Genomic DNA, 23,334 nt, shown 5'->3' with positions numbered 1-23,334 from the left:
TAAGACTCCACCTTCTAAAATGCAGAATGTTGGGTTCCACCCTGGTCAGAGAACAGACATCATGCATGCCCTGGAGCAACTAAGAGTTGACACAGCCAAAAACAAAAAACAAAAAATACTGATGCCAACCTAACTTTCAGGCCAAACACCCACACTTCTATTAAAGACACGCTGTTCGTCTGTCTGTATTTAATCCAAATAGTTTCTTCATTTTTTTTACTTTTTCGATCTTGGTAATATATTCACCTTTGTATTTTTTATTTACCTACCTTATTATATTTTATAATTTTCTACATTGTTTCATAAATAGACTACACAAGCCTTGATACGAGTTATGGTACTAAATAATTATTTAGTTTTTCTAATTAATTAATTTTGAAAGTGAAAGTGAAGTTGCTCAGTCGTGTCGGACTCTTTGCGACCCCATGCAGGGTAACCTACCAGGCTCCTCGGTCCATGGGAATTTCCAGGCAAGAATACTGGAGTGGGCTGCCATTTCTTTCTCCAGGGGATCTTCCCAACCCAGGGATCGAACCTGGGTCTCCTGCATTGCAGACAGACGCTTTACCGTCTGAGCCACTAGGGAAGCCCAAGTGTTGTTTATTTATTTTTAATTTATTTATTTTAATCAGAGGCTAATTACCTTACAATATTGTGGTGGTTTTTGCCATACATTGACATGAATCAGCTGTGTACACATGAATCCATGTGTACATGGATTCCCACCCCCACACCCCCACCCCACATCCTGAAGCACCACCTCCCACCTCTCTCCCCATCTCATCCCTCTGAGTTGTCCCAGAACACCAGCTTTGGGTGCCCTGCTTCATGCACTGAATTTGCACTAGTCATCTATTTTACATATGGTGTAAAGAATTCTTTACTTAAGAATTTCTCAGACTACATATTGCAAAGCACCTACATTATTTTCTACAGGGAAAACAAGAACACTTTCGGTCTCTAATTGGCCCAGAAGAATCTGTCCTCTCAGTCACTATCAACTACATTGCTCTGAGCACCTGATTAATTACTGGGGACACCAGTCCTCCATGTCCTTCTCTGAACCTATGCCGTTTCTGAACACCATTGTCATTCTCTCAATGTCCCTGGTCTAAAAGGGGGAAATCCTTAAATACATGTTGAAACTTGGCAAACGGAACTGTTTCAAGGTCTGCTCCACATTGAGTACAAACTACTTTAGGAAAAAAAAAAGGATTTCATTTAGGGGTCTATGTGGGTTCCTATACCCCAATGTATTTTGCTGGTAAGGTCTATGGGAACATGTGTACCTTGCCATCTCTGTATCTCTAAGGTCTCGGTTATTAGCACCCGATGAAAAAGAAATCAAGAACTGAGTTTGATTTCATTCATAGGAGGCAGAAAGTCACAGGAGAAATGCAGCCAGAAACTACAGCACTCACTAAATGACAACAAAGCTATCCTGACTGAGTATATTTTACTGGGTGGACAGACCCAAATTCATGTCTTAATGATACAACCCTCTTTCATTTTGCACATAAGGCTAATGGGAAGAGACATTACTCAAAGTTTTTGCAGTATAAACAGACTTCATACTAAATGAAAGCAAGGTTCATACAGTTGCTATTAAATATAATCATGAGATACAATAAAAAGAGTGACCAGGGAAACCAGGCCACTAAAATAAGTGTGAAGAATTTTAAGTGAAATGTTTGCAGTTTAAATAATGAGTCACAGGCAGGAAATAGGAGCCACTGCAACATTTTTATCTTTAGAAATTATTTTCAAGGATCTTCTCCAGCAAACAATATGCAAAATCCTGGAAAAGAGGAATCTATGGCAAGTTTAATCTCAATCTATGGATTGAGTTTAATCAGTGTGGATCAATGAACTCTTAAACTTTGCAGGGAGTTAAGGAGCAGGACTCATTAGAAAGGACCCTGATTCTGGGAAAGGTTGAAGGCAGGAGAAGGGGATGACAGAGGAGGCAATGGTAGGATGGAATCACCGACTCAATGGACATGAGTTTGAGCAAGCTCCAGGAGTTGGTGATCGACAGGGAAGCCTGGACTCCCTGCAGTCCATGGGGTCGCAAAGTGTTGGACACGAATTAGCAATTGAACAACAAGAAGTAGGGAGGTATACTCAAGGGGTAAATGCCATTGTGATTCTAACAAGAAATGAGTAAATAAACGTATCTACCTCCTCACACACTTACCCTGTCTGTGGGTTACATGAATGAGATAAGAACACTTAAAAGCTATGCTCTAAGTGAGTGGCAAGTATACGTGAAATACTAATTATAGTCACCATGCTGTTCATTACATCGTTCAATAAATCACAGGAGTTCTTCAGGTAATTATAACTAAACAAAAACACCTTGTAGCTCAGTTGGGAAAGAATCTGCCTGCAATGCAGGAGACCTGGGTTCAAATCCTGGGTCAGGAAGATCCCATGGAGAAGGGAATGGAAACCCCACTCCAGTATTCTTGTCTGGGAAATCCCAGGGACAGAGGAACCTGGTGGGTCACAGTCTGTGGTGTCACAATAGTCGGACACTACCTAGTTGGCTAAACAACAACAACTTATTTAAGTCAATAAAGCTTTATGTTTGAGACTGAGTATCTGATTATGTTGAGGGCTCTGCAAGTCTCAAGCATTTATTCAATGATTATTTGTTTTTGGTTCAAAATTTAGCAAACATATTGTCCTGCTGGTTTAGATAGCTTTGTGGGAAAATCAGGAGAAAAACATGATACTATAATCTAGTATAAATGGATGAGCAATCCTATACTCATTGTGAACCATGAACACTTTATACTTTTGACACAAACGTGTTGAAGGTTAGAAATATGAGCTTCATGTTCTAATTGTCTTTAATTAAATGCTGTCTCAAACACAAATAAAGAATGGTGGCGGGTTGCGGGGGGCGGGGGCGGGGACAAAACAGAACGAAAATTGTGCCAGGAAAGGAGGAACATATACCCAATCGAATTTTACATTAAAATACAAAAGAAATTCAGTGGAAAATAAGACATTTATGGATTAAAGTTGCTGGAAAAGTGGGATATCCACACACCCAAAACAAATAATTCAATGCATTCACTGCTTCATGTTCTAGAAATAACAGAGAGATTCATAGACCTACATGTAAGACCTAAAATAAGAAAGGTCTTCCCTTGTGGCTCAGCTGGTAAAGAATCCGGCTTCAATGCCAGAGACCTGGATTTAATCCTTGGGTTGGGAAGATCCCCTGGAGAAGGGAAAGGCTATCCACTCCAGTATTCTGGGCTGGAGAATTCCAAGGACCATACAGTCTGTGGGGTTGCCAAGAGTCGGACACGACTGAGTGACTTTCACTTTCAAAGCAAGGAAGACTCAAGAGGTAAAACATGGGAGGAAGCTCTGTGACCAAAGACCAAGAGGTTACTGATTAGAAAATATACCAAGGCAGATTCATTCACAGGGGTACTACATTAGTAATCAGGCCTAGACCAACATGAAAATATTTACAAAACTGAGGAACACTCTTAAGAAAGTACAAAAGAAGCCTGGGGCTGAGGAAAAATATTTGTCCTTCCATCTAGAAAAGGACTTGTTCCCAGACTGCATAAACAACCTCCAACCTTCATAATAAGGAAACAAATAATTCACTTCATAATGAAAGGATGATTCAAAGAGACACTTAGCAAAGAAAATAGACAAATAGGAAGTAGAGACGTAAAAAGTGGTCTCATGGCTTTATTCCCTTGGGAAATGGGAGTTACGATGGTAACTAGATACACTCACACACTTACTTTAATATCTGAGATGAAAACAAATGATCACACTGAATCCCGGCAAGGATCTGAAACAATGGAAACTCTCAACGACTGTTGGCAGTACTGTAAAATCAGAACATACTGAGATCCAGTAGTTCTACCCCCAAGTGTACACCTAGGAGATACGATGGCTCAGTTTCTTATAAAGACTTGTCTGTGAACCTGTATCCATCAACATGTGAATGGGTAAAACGGGATATATCCATACTTCCTTGCTGGCTCAGGAGTAAAGAACCCCCCAGCCAGGTGGAGAAGGCAATGGCACCCCACTCCAGTACTCTTGCCTGGACAAGAGTCAGACACAACTGAGCGAATTCACTTTCACTTTTCACTTTCATACACTGGAGAGGGAAATGGCAACCCATTCCAGTGTTCTTGCCTGGAGAATTCTAGGGACAGAGGAGTCTGGTGGGCTGCCGTCTATGGGGTCGCATAGAGTCGGACACGACTGAAGAGATGCAGCAGGAGCAGCCAGTGCAGGAGACACTGGTTCCATCCTTGGATTGGGAAGACAAACTGGACGAGAAAATGGTACCCACTCCAGTTTTCTTCCCTGGGAAATCCCCACAGAGGAGTCTGTCCATGGACAAAGGCTATAGTCCATGGGGCTTCAAAGAAGTTGGACACACTTAGCAACTGAGCCCACACACATCACTGTGCCCAAGCAAGACAATACTTTACCAACTGAATTATCAGGGAAGACCAAAAGGTTGATCTTCCCAACCCAGGGATTGAACCCAGGACCTCCTGAATTGCAGGCAGATTCTTTACCACCTGAGCCACAAGGGAAGAATAAGAATACTGGAGCGGGTAGCATATCCCTTCTGCAGGGAATCTTCCCAACCCAGTAATCAAACTGTGGTCTCTGCATTGCAGGTGCATTCTTTACCAACTAAGCTATCAGGGAAGTCCCAAAATAATGCCATGCAGGGGTCAATAGGAATGAAGTCTACAAATAATATAGACAATTATTAAAATAAACATGCTAAGTGAAAGAAGCCAGAAGCACACCCACAGATTCAATTTTTGGAAACTTCTAAAGTATGTCAATTGACTTATTGTGCCAGAAAACTGAAGAAGGGGTTCCCAGGACCGGGTGGGAGATGACTGAGAAGGGTCAGAAGAAAGGATGAGCAAGGAGCCCGAGCATAGTTCTGAACTTGACAGATAAGCTCACCATGCTGATTGAGGAAAGGTTTTCACAGCTCAGTTCATCCAAAGCTTATCAACGGTGCACCTCAAATATGTGAACTTTTGTTGAATTTTGACTAAATGAGTTTTAAAAACTCACCTTTCATTTCAGCTGTAGAGTTCAGTTCAGTTCAGTCGCTCAGCCATGTCTGACTCTTTACAATCATGTGAACTGCAGCACACCAGGCTTCCCTGTCATCACCAACTCCTGGAGTTTGCTTGGTTCAGTTACAGAGGTTCAGTTCAATCTCTGTACTTTTATATCTCAAATCATTATCCACCCATTTTTAAAATTATTATTATTAACAAGATCATCACAGAGCTGGTGTCGTCCTGAGAGCAAACTGTCTGAGTATTATTTACAGAGTAGTTGCCCATGATTTCTTTAATGTGGGTTCCCTGATGCATGAATAGTTCAGGAGGAAGGCTGAAAGAACACACATCTTAGTATCAGAAGCTAAAAATAAGGCAGAAATCTTACCCACTGTAGTGAGACTAGGTTATATCCACAAGGCAAAACAAAACTGTGGAGATGAACTTGGGAGGAATCCTTGAGTAGGGAAGGAAATAAGAATTTTCTCTTGTTGAAACAAGTTCATTAAATTTACATATAACAATCCAAACTAAAAGAAGCCATAGTGTATACACACACACACACACACTGGAATACTACACAACTATAACAAAGTTGAAGTTTTTCCATCTGTAGCAACTTGGATGGACATTGAGGGTATAGGCTAAGTGAAAGAATTTAGACAGAGAAAGACAAATACTGTATGATATTACTTATGCCGCTGCTGCTGCTGCTAAGTCACTTCAGCTGTGTCCGACTCTGTGCGACCCCAAAGACGGCAGCCCACCAGGCTCCCCCGTCCCTGGGATTCTCCAGGCAAGAACACTGCAGCGGGTTGCCATTTCCTTCTCAAATGCATGAAAGTGAAAAGTGAAAGTGAAGTCACTCAGTCGTGTCCCACTCTTTTCGACCCCATGGACTTCAGCCTACCAGGTTCCTCCATCCATGGGATTTTCCAGGCAAGAGTACTGGAGTGGGGTGCCATTGCCTTCTCCTGATATTACTTATATGTTAAATCTAAAAAATAAATCCAACAGGTCAATATAAAAAGGCAGCAAACCAACAGATACACACAACCAGCTATTGGTTACTAGTGTGGAGAGTGGAGAAGGCAATGGCACCCCACTCCAGTACTCTTGCCTGGAAAATCCCATGGATGGAGGAGCCTGGTGGGCTGCAGTCCATGGGGTCACTAAGAGTCAGGCACAACAGAGACTTTTCACTTTCATGGCATTGGAGAAGGAAATGGCAACCCACTGCAGTGTTCTTGCCTGGAGAATCCCAGGGATGGGGGAGCCTGGTGGGCTGCCATCTGTGGAGTTGCACAGAGTCGGACACGACTGAAGCAACTTAGCAGCAGCAGTGTGGAGAGCAAAGGGGGTTGGGGTAAGGTAACAGGAGGGGAGTAAGAGGTATTAGCTATTCAGTATAAAATCAACAGTGTTCAAAACTATATTGTACAACACAGAATAAAGCCAATATTCTTATAATGATAAATGGAGTACATAAAAAATTATGAATCATTACATGATATGTCATATATTCAACAGTGGAAACAGTGTCAGACTTTATTTTTGGGGCTCCAAAATCACTGCAGATGGTGATTGCAGCCATGAAATTAAAAGACACTTACTCCTTGGAAGAAAAGTTATGACCAACCTAGATAGCATATTGAAAAGCAGAGACATTACTTTGCCCACAAAGGTCCGTCTAGTCAAGGCTATGGTTTTTTCCAGTGGTCATGTATGGATGTGAGAGTTGGACTGTGAAGAAAGCTGAGCACCAAAGAATTGATGCTTTTGAACTATGGTGTTGGAGAAGACTCCTGATAGTCCCTTAGGCTGCAAGGAGATCCAACCAGTCCATTCTGAAGAATATCAGCCCTGGGATTTCTTTGGAAGAAATGATGCTAAAGCTGAAACTCCAGTACTTTGGCCACCTCATGTGAAGAGTTGACTCATTGGAAAAGACTCTGATGCTGGGAGGGATTGCGGGCAGGAGGAGAAGGGGACGACAGAGGATGAGATAGCTGGATGGCATCACTGACTCAATGGACATGAGTCTGAGTGAACTCCGGGAGGCCTGGCATGCTGCAATTCATGGGGTCACAGAGTCAGACACGACTGAGTGACTGAACTGAACTGAACTGAACATGATATGTCTGTATCATACCGCACCATTAAAAATGCAAAAGACCTTCAGGCTGGGAAAGATTGAAGGCAGGAGGAAAAGTGGATGACAGAGAATGAGATAGTTGGATGGCATCACCAACTCGATGGACATGACTTTGAGCAAGCTTTGGGAGTTGGTGATAGACAGCGAAGACTGGCATACTGCAGTCGATGAGATTGCAAAGAATTGGACACAATTGAGTGACAACTAACTGTACATCAACTGATACTTCAATTTCAAATAAAATATAAAGACTCCTCTGAGAAATGCCCTCATAACCGGTTCCTGGGACAGACGCCACATATGAGTCTCCTTACACCAGACAGGGGCTTCCCTCATGGCTCAGTCAGTAGAGAATTCGCCTGCAATACAAGAGACTGCCTGCATGCAGGTGACCTGGGTTCAGTCCCTGGTCGGGAGGATCCCTTGGAGAGATAAATGGCAACTCAATCCAATAGCCTTGCATGGGAAATCCCATGGACAAGAGGAGCCTGGTGGGCTACAGTCCATGGGGACCAAAGTCAGACACGATTGAGTGACTAAGCCACATCAGAAAGTACCATCTTTATTTTTGAAAAATAACCTTAAGCTGACTGCTTCAATGCTAAAGGAATAACACAGAATTTGGGGTTATGTGTCTAGGACTGTTTGTCCCATTTTGGAATCTGAGGATACAAAGTAATATAAATATCACTGTGCTTGAAATACGTCATATGTGCTGTGATTTCTCATCTAGTCCAAAGGCCAAACATCCAAATTTACTTATGCTTCTCTTAAAACTAATACATTTATAAAAACCACAGATTGCGGAAAAAGCTCAGCTGCCAACCAGGATATCAGAAGATGGTATCTCTGTAACCAAGGTTTTCTGATTAATTACTGTTTGATCATTACGTATTCTGCCAAGAGATGTATACTATAAAAAAGTGGAAACAATTCACAACCTCTCCAACAACTGGGAAACCCTCAGATTCTATAGAGGAAGAATCACTAGAGTCACAAGATGAAGGCTGTGTTCCTGACTCTTCTCCTGGGTCTGGTTTGTGCTGCCCAGGAAGCTCCAGCTCAGCCGGAATCCCCAGAGGTACCCAAATTCTGCTGATCTGAGAGAAGGTCTTGGTTCTGTGAGTGTGACAGAGAGAGACAGTCTTGGTTACATGGATGACCAGCTTGTGTATGTACCACACACATACTGTGATACACATATCTATGTGAGCATAACATAACCCCTGTCTTCCTGCTTGTTGTATTTTTTTTTTTCATCTTATTTGTCTGTATGTAAGAAAAAAAAGCGAATATGCTATCATTTAGGGAGTTATGAACTGTCATGGTTTTTAATGGTGTTGTTTTAGCTATTTCAAGGAACTCTAAATTCTTTCTGCTTGAATATGAATCATTATTGCATTTCACAGTCATTATTGCATTATTATTATTGCATTATTCGGCAAGGTAGGAGGTAGAACACTACTTTGCTTAATAAGACTGACTTGACTTCTCTTCTGAGGGAAACACAGAAGCAAAGATTGTGCTGGGTATTGGTGAAAAACATGTAACCAGATTGACTGGTTTATGGAAACCTTCCTTGTTAGATTACAGGAAACTGGTACACCATTTACATGGCCGCGAATAACAAGGAGAAGATTGAGGAAGGAGGCCCCCTGCGGACATACTTCCGCCAATTTGAATGCATTGACAACTGTGAAAAAATGTCCATTACTTTCATTGTCACGTAAGCACAATCTGCCCCAACTGAACACAACTAGACTGTTGAGTTCTATCATGGGGTTCGGTCTCCAACGGGCAGTGAACGGTGGGGGTGATGCAAGTGAAGATGAGTGTGTGAACCCTGTTCATGGAAGGGTGACCTCCAGCGCTGGGGAATGGATAGTGATGAAGGCATGTCTTGTCTGTTTGTCTTTCAGGCATTACGATAGTTGCACCTTACTCACAGTAGTGGCACAGAGAGCAGAAGGAAATGTTTACCACGTAGATTGTGAGTAGGCAAGCTTTGTCAATGTGTGTGTCTTCTCAGGTTTGTGAGTTACTAAGTTGTGTCTGGCTCTTTGTGACCCCATGGACTGAAGCATGCCAGGCTTCCCTGTCCTTCACCATGTCCCGGAGTTTGCTCAGACTCATGTCCATTGAGTGATGCCATCCAACCATCTCGTCCTCTGTCACCCTCTTCTCCTGCAGCCCTCAATCTTTCCCTCATCAGGGTCTTTTCCAGTGAGTCACCTCATCCCATCAGGTGGCCAAAGAGTTGAAGCTTAAGCTTAAGAATCAGCCCTTCCAATGAATATTCAGGGTTAGTCTCCTAGAGGACTGACTGGTTGATATCCTTGCAGTCCAAGGGACTTGAGAAGTGGGTAGTCATTTCCTTCTCCAGGGGATCTTGCAAACCCAAGAAGGGAAGCCAGGTCTCTTGCATTGCAGGCAGATTCTTTACCGTCTGAGCCACCAAAGAAGCCCAAAACCATGGACCTTGGTGAGATCAATGATTTTGGCTTCATCTAAGACAACTAGATGTCTGGACTTGTGTACTATTTTCTCTATTCATTACAAAGGCCACCTTGGGAAAGACATTACATTTTCCAGGCATTAGTTCTGCACCAGAAAACTAGGATAAGGTCCAATTTGGAAGGTGCCATTGATGGCATCTGAGAAAAAGCCCCATGTTCCTCAGACATGGGGAAGTGTATACAGCTACTTAAGATTGCAACAATCCATTAAAAAATTATTTTCTTTTATTTGACATGCATGTGTCTGTGCTCAGATGCTCAGTCTTGACTGACTCTTAACGACCCCATGGACTATAGGCTACAAGTTCTTCTGTTCATGGGATACTCCAGGCAGGAATACTGGAGGGGGTTGCCATTTCCTCCTCCAGGGATATTCCTGACCTGGGGATTAAAGGGACATCTCAGGCATCCCCAGGACTAGCAGGCAGATTTCTTACAGCTGAGCGCCCTGGGAAGCCACTTATTTAAGCTTACAAGATCAAAATTGCTTTAACTAAAGAAATTCTTTAAATATTAAAAGTTTTTACTAGCCTGATTAAGAAGTAGAACCTGATTAAAGTAAATGCCACAGAAAAGTATGAGGATAAAGTAACAGAAAATTTTCAAAATAGTTTTTATGATATAGAAAAAAAAGGGAGGCTAGCACAGATTTGTATCTCTATGGTTTGCTATACTGGAAAGAATTCTCATATATCAATGCTGTAACACTGAATGATTAAATGACTACATATTTGATTTTCAAGGAGAAAATGTGCAATGGAGCATTCTAATTTGGTCTGCTGCATGTTTTTTAATTTCCAATGTGGACATGCAGCCACAGGAACTAAAAAAGAATCATTTCAGGGAATATATCTCCAGCATTTGGCAATCGCCTCAGTTCTAGCTCTTTTACCACCCTCTGTACTAGGAAATAACTTTATCTATTAACTTTTATTTTCACATGATTTGCTTAGAGAATACCTTTGTAATCAGGACTGTACTTATAAATTTGGTCACAAAATTCCTGAAAAGTTAATAGTCATCTTTAACAGTAAGCTCTTATGAGCTGGTATGAGATGGTTCGGGCCCACCAACCTACTACAGTTGCAATAAGCAACTTCATTATCATTCATAACCTGTTCAGTCCAGAAGACTGAACGTCTTTACTATGTTCAGAAGAGAGTCATGTGGAGAAAGCTTTCCTACTTCACTAGCTGTTTTAACTGTTACTTACAACACACCCACTATGAATGTCAATGAGACAAAGGTCACCATCAAAGGCATGTGAAGAATACGAGATGCCCAAATGAAGAGGAAAGAAGTTAACTGTATTGAGATTTGAATTTATGTTTTTCTGTCACAGTCATGGGTAAAAATTCTGTGCAACTGATCCCTGTATCAGAAAGCATGTTGGTATTCTATGCTGAAAACTTTGATGGAGAGAAGACCACAAAACTGACTTATGCCCTCGGTATGTACTGTAACTCATTCTATGCAAGCTGGTCATGTTGATATAATCAGTATTTTTGTATTGAGGACAGAAGCATTACAGACGGTATATTTTATTAAGCACACTGGGGCAGACATGTATTCACACAGGAGAACTCAGACGTCATGTGACATGAGTTAGGGTTGCGCCCAAAGATTTGTTATATGGGAAACTGAAGAAATGTAGCCACTGGTGATCCTATCATGTGGCTTTTTAAATTATTAGATACACTTATCCTGGAGGTGCAATGAAATATTCCATGATGGTCCATGGGATTCTTGTCAAATATCGCATATTGGAGTGGCCAGATTCTGAAACCAAAGTGAACCAAGGTTTAAATTTGAGTTTAGTAGACTCACAGTTCCCAAACATGAATCCATTCATCTCCACCACAAATGGTTTATTCTTTGTCATGATGGTTAAAATAAATCCTGAGACCTGAACTTGATGCTTTTCAAATAACCACTCGATCATATTGAATCCTTCAGAGGCATGTGGTCAGGCATGGGAATCACGTGCCATGCGGCCAACCCCACAGGGTCACTGCCTGGCCCCTTTATGCTTTCTGATCCACGTTGGGGCTGGGTAGGGGGAGTGTCTGGTCTCTGAGGATGACAATGCCTGAGCTTTGCCCCTCAGTGACATGTGTGATGAGATTAGTGCTTGGGGAATGTTCAAATCACTTCTCCCCCTTCGTTTGAATATTGTTGTTCAGGCACTAGCGTCTGCCTGACTCTTGGTGACCTCATGGACTGCAGCACGCCAGGCTCCTCTATCTTCCACTCTGTCCCAGAGTTTGTGCAAACTTTTGCTCATTGAGTTAGTGCTGATATCTAGCCACTCCTTTGACTGGAGACCAAGAAAACCCCAGGGAAGGAATTCTAGGATGCAGACAAAGTGGACAGAAAGGGTTAGAGTTAGGAGAAATTCTGAGTTTCCAACGCCACCATCACCTTCTCGGATGTTGCACTAGAGACAGCACTGACTCGGAGCTGCTTAAGCTCACAGGTGAATGGTCTGTGGTTCTCTCAGCAGTTGGGAGAACTGGAATGTGAGAAAATGGAAACCATGTGGACTCTACCCCCACGGACCCATCTGAAGACCTGTATGCACACACGGGAACCTCTGTAGAAAATTCTCTGCTGAGCAGGGTTTAGGTGATGGGGGAGGGGAGTGGTCATGGTGAGACTTACTGGACACTACAGATACGAGCCAGGGGACACTCTATAACCAATGAAGTATTCTAACGCACACCCATCTGCCCTGTTCACTATGAAATCTAGGCAAAGGAGACAGTTTGAGTCAAGAAGATATTCAGAAGTATGAGGAGATAAACAATGAAAGGGGTATTCCAAATGAAAATACAGAAGATGGCGCCCAAACAGGTAAAGGCCCTGAGGACAGCAGGTATCAGAAATGAAAATACATCATGAGGATACTTGATCCAAATTTCCTACTCCCTCAGTCATCTTTCATACAGGACTTTATCAAATAATTATTTCAAGTAGAGGCATATCAATAGTCAATTTTCCCCTTATTCATTCTCTTTCACAGACAACTGTCCGAAATAAGAACTGAGAACCTCTGTTTGGTGAGTAGCACATGACACCTAACAACACTGAGTCTTCTTTAGTATGTCAAGGCTTTTTTTTTTTTTTTTTTTCTGGGGGCATACTGCTTTAAGAATGGGATATATACACAATTGGCTATTACTCAACCCTGACAAAGACTGAAATAATGCCATCTGCACCAACATGGATGGACCCAGAGATAATCAAAAAGTCACAAATAGAAAAGCACATATCATATGATATACCTTGCATGGGGAATGTAAAATACAACACAAATAAACTATTTGCAGCATAGAAACAGACTCAAGGCCCAGAAAACAAAATATGGTTACCAAAGGGATAACTGGGGGAAGGGATGATTTGGGAGTTTGGGTTTAAGAGATATATACTACTAAACATAAAATGAACACATAGAATATGTTGTGTAGCACAGATATCTGTACTCAATGAATTGTAATAACCTGTAAAGAGAATAATGTAAAAAGGTATATATTTACATACATATGTGTATTAACTGAGGGCTTCCCTGGAAGCTCAGTATAAAGAAATCTGCCTGCTGATGCGGGAGATGCGGGTCATGGAATAGTTAATGACTAGCCACTCATGGCACCCCACTCCAGTACTTTGCCTGGAAAATCCCATGGATGGAGAAGCCTGGTGGGCTGCAATCCATGGGGTCGCTAAGAGTCAGACACAACTGAACGGCTTCACTTTCACTTTTCACTTTCCTTGCATTGGAGAAGGAAATGGCAACCCACTCCAGTGTTCTTGCCTGGAGAATCCCAGGGACAGGGGAGCCTGGTGGGCTGCCGTCTATGGGGTTGCACAGAGTCGGACATGACTGAAGTGACTTAGCAGCAGCAGCCACTCCAGTATTATTGCTTAGAAAATGCCAAAGACAGAGGAATCTGGCAACGTACCATAGGGACAAAATAGAGGGATATGACTTGGCAACTAAATAAAAACAACAAATGTATGCATAAAGCACTTTGCTTTGAACCAGAAACTAACACAACATTGCACATCAACTAAATTGCAATAAAACTTTATTTTAAAAAAATAGGATCACAAAACGGTCCATCCTGCCAAGTGGCAAAGGCTAGGGCTTACATAAGGGTTTGGACTTAAGTATCTAAATGCATACACTGGTCTAGACCCCGCAGTGACATGTTTTGTAGACAAAGAAGATTGTGTGAAGCCCTGAGCTGTGAAACATGAACTCTGGGGAACCCCAGTGTGAATGAATGATCTTGCAGCCACATCTTTATGATTGTAAGGAAGATTTATAGATGTTAAGCAGCATAGGTCACCCAGTACACAGTCTCCTACATCTCAGACATGTGCATATGTAACTTAATAACTCTCATCATAAGACCTGATACTGGGTTGCTCACAGCTCGTTTCAGTTCACTTTAGTTGCTCAGTCATGTCTGACTCTCTGGTACCCCAAGGACTGCAGAACACCAGGCTTCCTTGTCCATAATCAATTCCCCAAGCCTGCTCAAACTCATGGCCATTGACTGGTGATGCCAATTCAACCATCTCATCCTTTATTGAACCCTTCTCCTCCCACCTTCAATCTTTCCCAGAATCAGGGTCTTTTCAAATAAGTCAGTTCTTCGCATTAGATGGCCAAAGTATTGGAGTTTCAGCTTCAGCATCAGTCTTTCCAATGAATATTTAGGACCAATTTCCTTTAGGATGGCCTGGTTGGATGTCCTTGCAGTCCAAGGAACTCTCAAGAGTCTTCTTCAACACCACAGTTCAAAATCATCAATTCTTTGGCAGTCAGCTTTCTTTACAGTCCAATCCTCACATCCATACATGACTACTGAAAAAAAAAACCATAGCTTTAGCAGATGGACACAAGGTAGCCATTCTATGCAAACCCCATGGGCAGTCACACAGAGTGACTTCTGTGCAATGGGTCTTGTAAGGGAATTTCTCACTACTTCCAGCAGTAACTGTTTCTATCTTTCATTCTCTGACCAACATCATGTTAACTGTAATCATCTCAACGACGTCTTAAATTTTTTCACGATTAAAGAAGAAAATGAAGTAAGGCTATGAGAAGCATCGCATCAGTAATGTGTCCCAATCATCCATATGAAGATTATAGACCTTTTCCTTGAAATCGTCCGTTCTTCTCTCCGAGGAAATCATGATTCTACATGGCTTTCCTGGCACAAATCTCCTCTGCTCTTGCTGATGTTACTGAATTTCTAAACTGTTCAATAAAATGATTAATACACATATGTGTCCATAAAGATGCCATATTTGCAAATACAAAAAAATATGTAAATCCAACTATGTAGAAAATTGAGTATAGCATGTGGCAGGAGATAACTCTGTTTAGAACACATGGTGTGAACACTGCGAGTGTGTTGGTGAGGAGAGAGAATAAACCACAGATACTAATTTTTTCTGAGCTTCCCTTATGGCTCAACTGGTAAAGAATCTGCCTGCAACGCAGGAAACCTGGGTTCGATCCCTGGGCTGGGAAGAACCCCAGAGAAGGCCATGTACACCCACTCCAATATTCTGGCCTGGAGAATTACATAGACTGTATAGTCCATGGGATCACAAAGGTCCGCCATGACTGAGCGACTTTCCCTTTCAACAATTTTATACAGTGATATGAGGTTTCCACCTGAGGTCATGTGAGCAATGGGGATGGTTAGTTACAGAACTTCAAATAGAACCTGTGCTTTCCTAACTGGCATTGGAAAACAACTCAATTCTGTTTTTAAGCAGTGCTCATCTGCTGTGGGGTTGCCCGTTGTGGTAAGGATTTGGCAGAATGCAGTGTTACATGGGGTTCCCAGGTGGCTCACTGGCTTAGAATATGCTGATTCAGGTCACACAAGAAAAAAGGGACCCTTCCCTGGGTTGGGAAGATCCCCTGGAGAAAGGAATGGAAACCCACTCCAGCATTCTTGCCTGGAGATTCCCATGGACAGGGGAACCTGTCAGGCTATGGGGTCCATGGGGTCTCAAAGAGTCAGACACGATTTATTGATTGAGCACACACACACACACACACACACAACAAAAGTGAACACTAACTATTCAAGAAAGAGCACTGAGGTTGGATACAAGGCACCAGTTATGTGGTGTCCTATTCGGGGCTGCTAGCATTCAGGTCCACCCCCAGAAGCAGTGTCTTTGCTGCTGATGGAGATGATGAATTATCTGTAGCTGTTCAGTAACTCATCAGGGGTGTTTTAAAATAATAGTCATTCATCAGTGCCTAATGATGGGGAACAAAGGAGCCATGTGGGAACCCACAATGGTCATGCCACTGGATCAAAGAGATTCAGTCCATTTCAATTCAGTTCAGTTCAGTCACTCAGTGGTGTCCAACTCTTTGCAACCCCATAGACTGCAGCACGCCAGGCCTCCCTGTCCATCACCAACTCCTGGAGTTTGCTCAAACTTATGTCCATTGAGTCGGTGATGCCATCCAACCAACTTATCCTCTGTCGTCTCCTTCTCCTCCCACCTTCAATCTTTCCCAGCATCGGGGTCTTTTCCAATGAGTCAGTTCTTCCCATTAGGTGGCCAAAGTATTGGAGTTTCAGCTTCAGCATCAGTCCTTCCAATGAATATTCAGGGCTGATTTCCTTTAGGATGGACTGGTTGGATCTCCTTGCAGTCCAGGGGACTCTCAAGAGTTATCTCCAACACCACAGTTCAAAAACATCAATTCTCTGGCACTCAGCTTTCTTTAACATTGACTGAAAAATGGCTCAGAGGGTAAAGCATCTTCCTGAAATGCAGAAGACCTGGGTTCAATCCCTGGGTCAGGAAGATCCCCTGGAGAAGGCAATGGCACCCCACTCCAGTACTCTTGCCTGGAAAATCCCATGGACGGAGAAGCCTGCAGGCTACAGTCCATGGGCTCGAAAAGAGTCGGACGACTGAGCAACTTCACTTTCACTTTCAGCTTTATAGTCCAACTCTCACATCTTTACATGACTACTGGAACACAATGGCTTTGACTGTACGGACCTTTATTGGCAAGGTACTGTCTCTACTTTTTAATATGCTGTCTAGTTTTGTAAGCCAGCCTTAAAATGACAGCAAGAATTAAACCAAACCAAAAAATAAAACCGAAATACTGAGCAGAGGTACTTCCCTAGGGGCCCAGAGGTTGGGAATCCACCTGCCAAAGCAGAAGACACAGGCTGAATCCCTGACCCTGGAAGATCCTACATGCAGCAGGACAACTAAGCACTATTGATCTTCTTCTCTATAGCCCTCCCTTGAGACTCAACAAGATAACCACCACAAGGAGAAGGCCTCAAATCACAGTAGAGAAAGGCAGAGAACACAACAAACACCCAGTGTGTGTTTTAAAATTAAACATATACTGAGCAGTGGTTTAAGTGGCTGCATGCACACTGCATCGAACTAAGACTCTATAAATTTATTACCAGTGACTCAGTAAAAAAAAAAAAAAAAAACCCAGTTTGCTCAGCCCTACATTCAAAACAATAGTGGAAAACAACTGCCCCAGAGAGATAAAAAATGAGAACTCACATGTTACTCTGTACTGATATAAAATGGGGCTTCCAAAGTGACTCAGTGGCAAAGAACCCACCTGCCAATGCAGGAGATGTGGGTTTGATCCCTGGGTCAGGAAGATCCCCTGGAGAAGGAAATGATAGCCCACTCCAGTATTCTGGCCTAGAGAATCCCATGGACAGAGGAGCCTGGTGGGCTACTGTCCATGGCCTGGAAAAGACTCAGAACACGCCTGAGCGACTCAACAACAATCATCAGTTTCAGGGTCATTTTCTTTCCCTTGTCTGAGACAAGTTCTCAGAACTGTGACAACTTAATGGCAACCCACTCTAGTGTTCTTGCCTGGACAATCCCAGGGACTGGGGAGCTTGGTGGGCTGCAGTCCATGGGGTCTCGAAGAGTCGGACACAACTGAATGACTTCACTTTCACTTTTCACTTTCCTGCATTGGAGAAGGAAATGGCAACCCACTCCAGTGTTCTTGCCTGGAGAATCCCAGGGATGGGGGAGCCTGGTGGGCTGCTGTCTATGGGGTCACACAGAGTCGGACATGACTGCAGTGACTTAGCAGCAGCAGCACGTCATGACTACAGTATGGTTATCCTGTAGTTACCTTGTCCATTTGGTGGGGGTTTCAGTGTCTGTAAGACAGCTCCCAGGACATGGCTCGCAATACTGCCTACAACCTTTGAGGACAAACTAAGGGCCTTGGATTTGCTTACTGACTAAAGTATTAGTGTTTAGCACGGTTGGATGTTTTTCTTTGCTTCTGTGTTTTTCCCTTCTCTGATTAAACTGATTCTCTGGCTCAAGTTTCTCCCCAGACAAAAGACAGGTGGAGGACATGGTGGGAAGGGCCATGGGGTCCTGCTCGGTTTCACTAAGATCCATCGGAAATGGATTCTGTGCAGGAAGGGTTGCCATGCACTGAGACGAGAACGCAGGTAGTTCAGTTCATATTCAGAGCTCGGATGGTCATGACCAGGGCAATCCAAGATGTTTGTAGAGAAGTCTAGAATAATAAAGGCAAAGTAAAAAAAAAAAAAGAAAAGAAAAGAATACATGTAGTTCTGTCTTCCTTTGTGAACACAAAAGACAATCTGGCTTCTACTTCATTAAAGTGTATAGTTCATTTGTACTTAATGCAGTTCACTGCATGGCTGGGTTTAGGTCTGGTATCTCTCAGGTCTCTAAGTGCCTGTTGGTACTCTTGTTCTGTACCGTGGGCTTCATTTCACTGCAGACATGTACCTGACGTCTCTCAGGTGATTCTAGATTAATTATATGCCTTATATAGATACTCCATATATAATGTGTTAGCCACTCAGTCGTGTCCGACTCTTTGCCACCCCATGGATTGTAACCCACCAGGCTCCTCTGTCCATGGAGTTCTCCAGGCAGGAACACTGGAGTGAGTTGCTATTTCCTCCTCCCCATATACAATAAACTATATCTATAATGAGTTATACCTATAATAAATTATATCTATAATAAATTATATGTGTTATATGCTAATTAATTAAAGATCAAATACTTTTCTTGGTTTGAAACCGCCTGTATATGTCTTGGAGGAACAAACTCTCTAATAAACTCCTTTTATTTAATAGGACTGTAATGCCTAGAATTACAATGATGAAAACAGTGTGTGTGTTTGTGTGTATATGTGTTAGTTTGTGTGTGTCTGTGTGTATCTATGTGTTTGTGTGCCTGTGTTTCTGTGTGTCTCTTTGTGTGTATCTGTGTGTGTGTCTATGTGTGTGTGTGTGTCCGTGTTTGTGTGTATCTGTGTGTGTATGTCTGTGTGTGTGTCTGTGTTTCTGTGTGTCCGTGTTTGTGTCTGTGTGTGTGTTTATGTGTTTGTGTTTATGTGGTTGTGCGTGTGTTTCTGTGTGTATGTGTGTGTCCGTGTGTGTGTGTGTCTGTGTGTTGTGTGTCTGTGTTTCTGTGTGTGTATCTGTGTGTGTGTCTGTGTGTGTGTTTATGTTTGTGTGTCTGTGTTTCTGTGTGTCCGTGTGCATGTGTGTGTCCGTGTACGTGTATCTATGTGTGTGTCTGTGTGTGTTTATGTGTTTGTGTGTCTGTGTTTCTGTGTGTCCGTGTTTGTATCTGTGTGTGTGTTTATGTGTTTGTGTGTCTCTGTTTCTGTGTGTCCGTGTATGTGTGTGTGTTTATGTGTGTGTGTGTTTATGTGTGTGTGTCTGTGTTTCTGTGTGTCTCTTTGTATCTATGTGTGTTTCTGTGTGTTTGTGTGTCTGTGTTCATGTTTGTGTCTGTGTGTGTATCTGTGTGTGTGTCTATGTGTGTGTTTATGTGTGTGTTTGTCTGTATTTCTGTGTGTCCGTGTTTGTGTCTGCATGTGTGTTTATGTGTTTGTGTGTCTGTGTTTCTGTGTGTCCGTGTGTGTGTGTATCTATGTGTGTGTCTGTGTGTTTGTGTGAGTTTCTGTGTGTCCGTGTTTGTGTCTGTGTGTGTATCTGTGTGTCTGTGTGTTTGTGTGTCTGTGTTTCTGTGTGTCCGTGTGTGTGTGTGTGTGTGTGTGTGTGAGTGTGTGTGTGTGTGCGCATGCCATCTTTCTTTGTTCTGGACTGAAATCCATGGGGACAACTCTGTAGCTGATGAGAATTGAATGCTCCCAGATTGCACACAGACACCACACGTGCTACACTTTACAGACGTTTCTCTAATACCTGACGAGTGAAGGGGTGACTCTTGTCAAACACAGAAGGATTCAGAGTTTCCATAACTCTCTCATAAGGCCAGCAGAAAGTGGGGGTGTGGTCGGGAGACGGGAGATGTGTGAACCACTGAGTCAGGGAGACAGCTGCTACCGTTTAATTCCTGAGAAAATATTACCAGGCAGTAAACACCTCATGACTGTTCCCAACACACTAGATCCTTTGGAGACTATGCGTCTTGAAAGGGGACCCATTTCTTCCATTATTGTGCAAAGTAAGATCAATTTTTTTAAACTAAGTAAGGTACATTAATTAGCTGAAATTCAAAAAAATTTTTAAATTCCAAAACATATTTAAGGATTCACTCATGGGATGGTGGGCCCACATTTCCTGACTCTGTAATTCTTCTTCACAGAGAATAAGAATATAAGAAACACACAGGTTTATATCCAGATGTGTATTACACCAGACAAATTTAATAAATACACCATTTCCTAAATATACCACAAAGAGAAATATAACTTTATGGTTTATTTATTTATAAATACAGAAATAAATTTCCATAAAACTTGCAATATAAACTTATCAATATTATATCATTATAAATGGATACAGGGTTGAATGTAATGTTTAATTAATCATGCAGCCATGAAATTAAAAGACACTTACTCCTTGGAAGGAAAGTTATGACCAACCTAGATAGCATACTGAAAAGCAGAGACATTATTTTGCCAACAAAGGCCCGTCTACTCAAGGCTATGGTTTTTCCAGTGGTCATGTATGGATGTGAGAGTTGGACTGTGAAGGAAGCTGAGTGCCAAAGAATTGATGCTTTTGAACTGTGGTGTTGGAGAAGACTCTTGAGAGGCCCTTGGACTGAAAGGAGATCCAACCAGTCCATCCTAAAGGAGATCAGTCCTGGGTGTTCATTGGAAGGACTGATGCTAAAGCTGAAACTCCAATCCTTTGGCTACCTCATGTGAAGAGTTGACTCATTGGAAAAGACCCTGATGCTGGGAGGGATTGGGGACAGGAGGAGAAGGGGACAACAGAGGATGAGATGGCTGGATGGCATCACTGACTCGATGGACATGAATTTGGGTGAACTCTGGGAGTTGGTTTTGGACAGGGAGGCCTGGCATGTTGCAATTTATGCGGTCACAAAGAGTCGGACACAACTGAGTGGCTGAACTGAACTGAACTGAATCATGTATAGTTGTGAGATTCACATTATAAGATGTACACAAATATACAAGTTATTGACATGATTTATCTAATTTATGAATAAATACTAGGACTTCTGTGAGGGCCTGGTGGTAAAGATTCCACCTGCCAATGCAGGGGACACAGGTTTCATCCCAGGTCCAGGAAAACTCCACATACCTTGGGACACCTCAGCCCATATGCCATAAATACTGAGCCCAAGTGCAGCAACTACTGAATCCCACAATTTGGAGCCGGGCCTCCACAACAAGCTGAGCTACACAATAGCCAGTGCACCACAACTAGAGAGAAGCCCCCACTCACTGCAAGCACAGAAGGTCTGCATGGTCACTGCAAGCACAGAAGGTCTGCATGGTCAACAAAGACCCAGAGCTGCCAGGTGTAAATAAGTAAATGTTTATATAGTTTCCACTCATGGGTCACTTACCTGAGTGTGTCAATATATTAAAGGCAGCTGTACATAACTTTACACATATGGAATACTGCCTATGGCATATGAATACTGCCATGACCTGTTTTTGGAGTCTAGCCCCGGTGGATGTAGGAAAATTTGAAGGGGAGATGGCTTCGGCGATCAGGATACGATAGCTTTAATTAAATATTAATTAGAGATATATAAAGAGAAATAGAATAAGGATAGCTCAGTAGGAAAATTCAGTGGAGAAAAGAGGCTGAATAACTTGGTTTACCTGGAAAGCTAATAAAATTTTACGGCAAGGAATTTACGCCACCTACGTAGGCCACAGACGTCTTCCCGTTCTCCTGAAGGAGAGGAGACTCGAAGGCCTCTCCGATCAGATCTTAGAAGCCCAGGCGTAATTAGTAGGCTTGACAAGCCTCCACGTTCCAGAAGGTGATTTAGCCAGAAGGTGAAAGAAAGAACGACATGGGGAGACCAGTCTTTTGAGGAACTGACCCCTTTTTTTATTTTTCCAGGGTCTGTTTTTATACACTGAGATGTTATATAAAGGTCACGCAGGGACAGCAGTCCTGACTTTTATTAAAGTCAGGTGTTTTATACAAATGTATACAAAGGTCTTAGGGGTGTTACATCATCTTTTGGTCATGGGGCCTGTTGACAATTTATGACCCTCTCCTTGTGACAGAGGTCAGTCAACCAGGACACTTATTTTTCTAGGGGTGATTATTTTTAAAACAGACACCACCCTCTAAAGGTACCACATAAAGTTACATTTTTATAGGGTGGGGGTGTAGTGGGTTTTAATTAAAAAAAATTTTGTTTAGCCCAAAATATCAAAGGTTAATACTTATTTTTTATATATTCATTAATGTGTATAAGGACAGGAAATGTGAAAACTTAACAACAAACATTGGCTCAACAAATAAAAAACCCACCAACAGTGTAAGAGGGTTCCCTTTTCTCCACACCCTCTCCAGCATTTATTATTTGTAGACTTTTGGATCGCAGCCATTCTGACTGGTGTGAAATGGTACCTCATAGTGATCTTGATTTGCATTTCTCTGATAATGAGTGATGTTGAGCATCTTTTCATGTGTTTGTTAGCCATCTGTATGTCTTCTTTGGAGAAATGTCTATTTAGTTCTTTTGCCCATTTTTTGATTGGCTCATTTATTTTTCTGGAGTTGAGCTATAGGAGTTGCTTGTATATTTTTGAGATTAGTTGTTTGTCAGTTGCTTCATTTGCTGTTATTTTCTCCCATTCTGAAGGCTGTCTTTTCACCTTGCTGATAGTTTCCTTTGATGTGGAGAGGCTTTTAAGGTTAATTAGGTCCCATTTGTTTATTTTTGCTTTTATTTCCAATATACAAACTAGTACAGCCACTATGGAGAACAGTGTGGAGATTCCTTAAAAAACTGGAAATAGAGCTGCCTTATGATCCAGCAATCCCACTGCTGGGCATACACACTGAGGAAACCAGAAGGGAAAGAGACACATGTACCCCAATGTTCATCGCAGCACTGTTTATAATAGCCAGGACATGGAAGCAACCTAGATGTCCATCAGCAGATGAATGGATAAGAAAGCTATGGTACATATACACAATGGAGTATTACTCAGCCATTAAAAAGAATGCATTTGAATCAGTTCTAATGAGGTGGATGAAACTGGAGCCTATTATACAGAGTGAGG

At 42.3% G+C, this 23,334-nt stretch overlaps 1 non-coding gene across 1 annotated transcript; it reads right to left on the bottom strand.

Moving 5' to 3' along the window:
* Positions 1–514: 514 nt before the first annotated feature.
* TRNAC-GCA (transfer RNA cysteine (anticodon GCA)) lies at positions 515–586 on the bottom strand. Its single transcript has one exon. It is a non-coding gene; the product is annotated as a tRNA-Cys (tRNA).
* Between the last annotated feature and the right edge of the window lie 22,748 nt (positions 587–23,334).

This window comes from Bos taurus, chromosome X (assembly GCF_002263795.3).
Source record: "Bos taurus isolate L1 Dominette 01449 registration number 42190680 breed Hereford chromosome X, ARS-UCD2.0, whole genome shotgun sequence".
NCBI classification, from domain to species: domain Eukaryota; kingdom Metazoa; phylum Chordata; class Mammalia; order Artiodactyla; family Bovidae; genus Bos; species Bos taurus.
The sequence above is the reverse complement of the archived record's forward strand: the minus strand, read 5'-3'. Positions and strand labels throughout refer to the sequence as shown.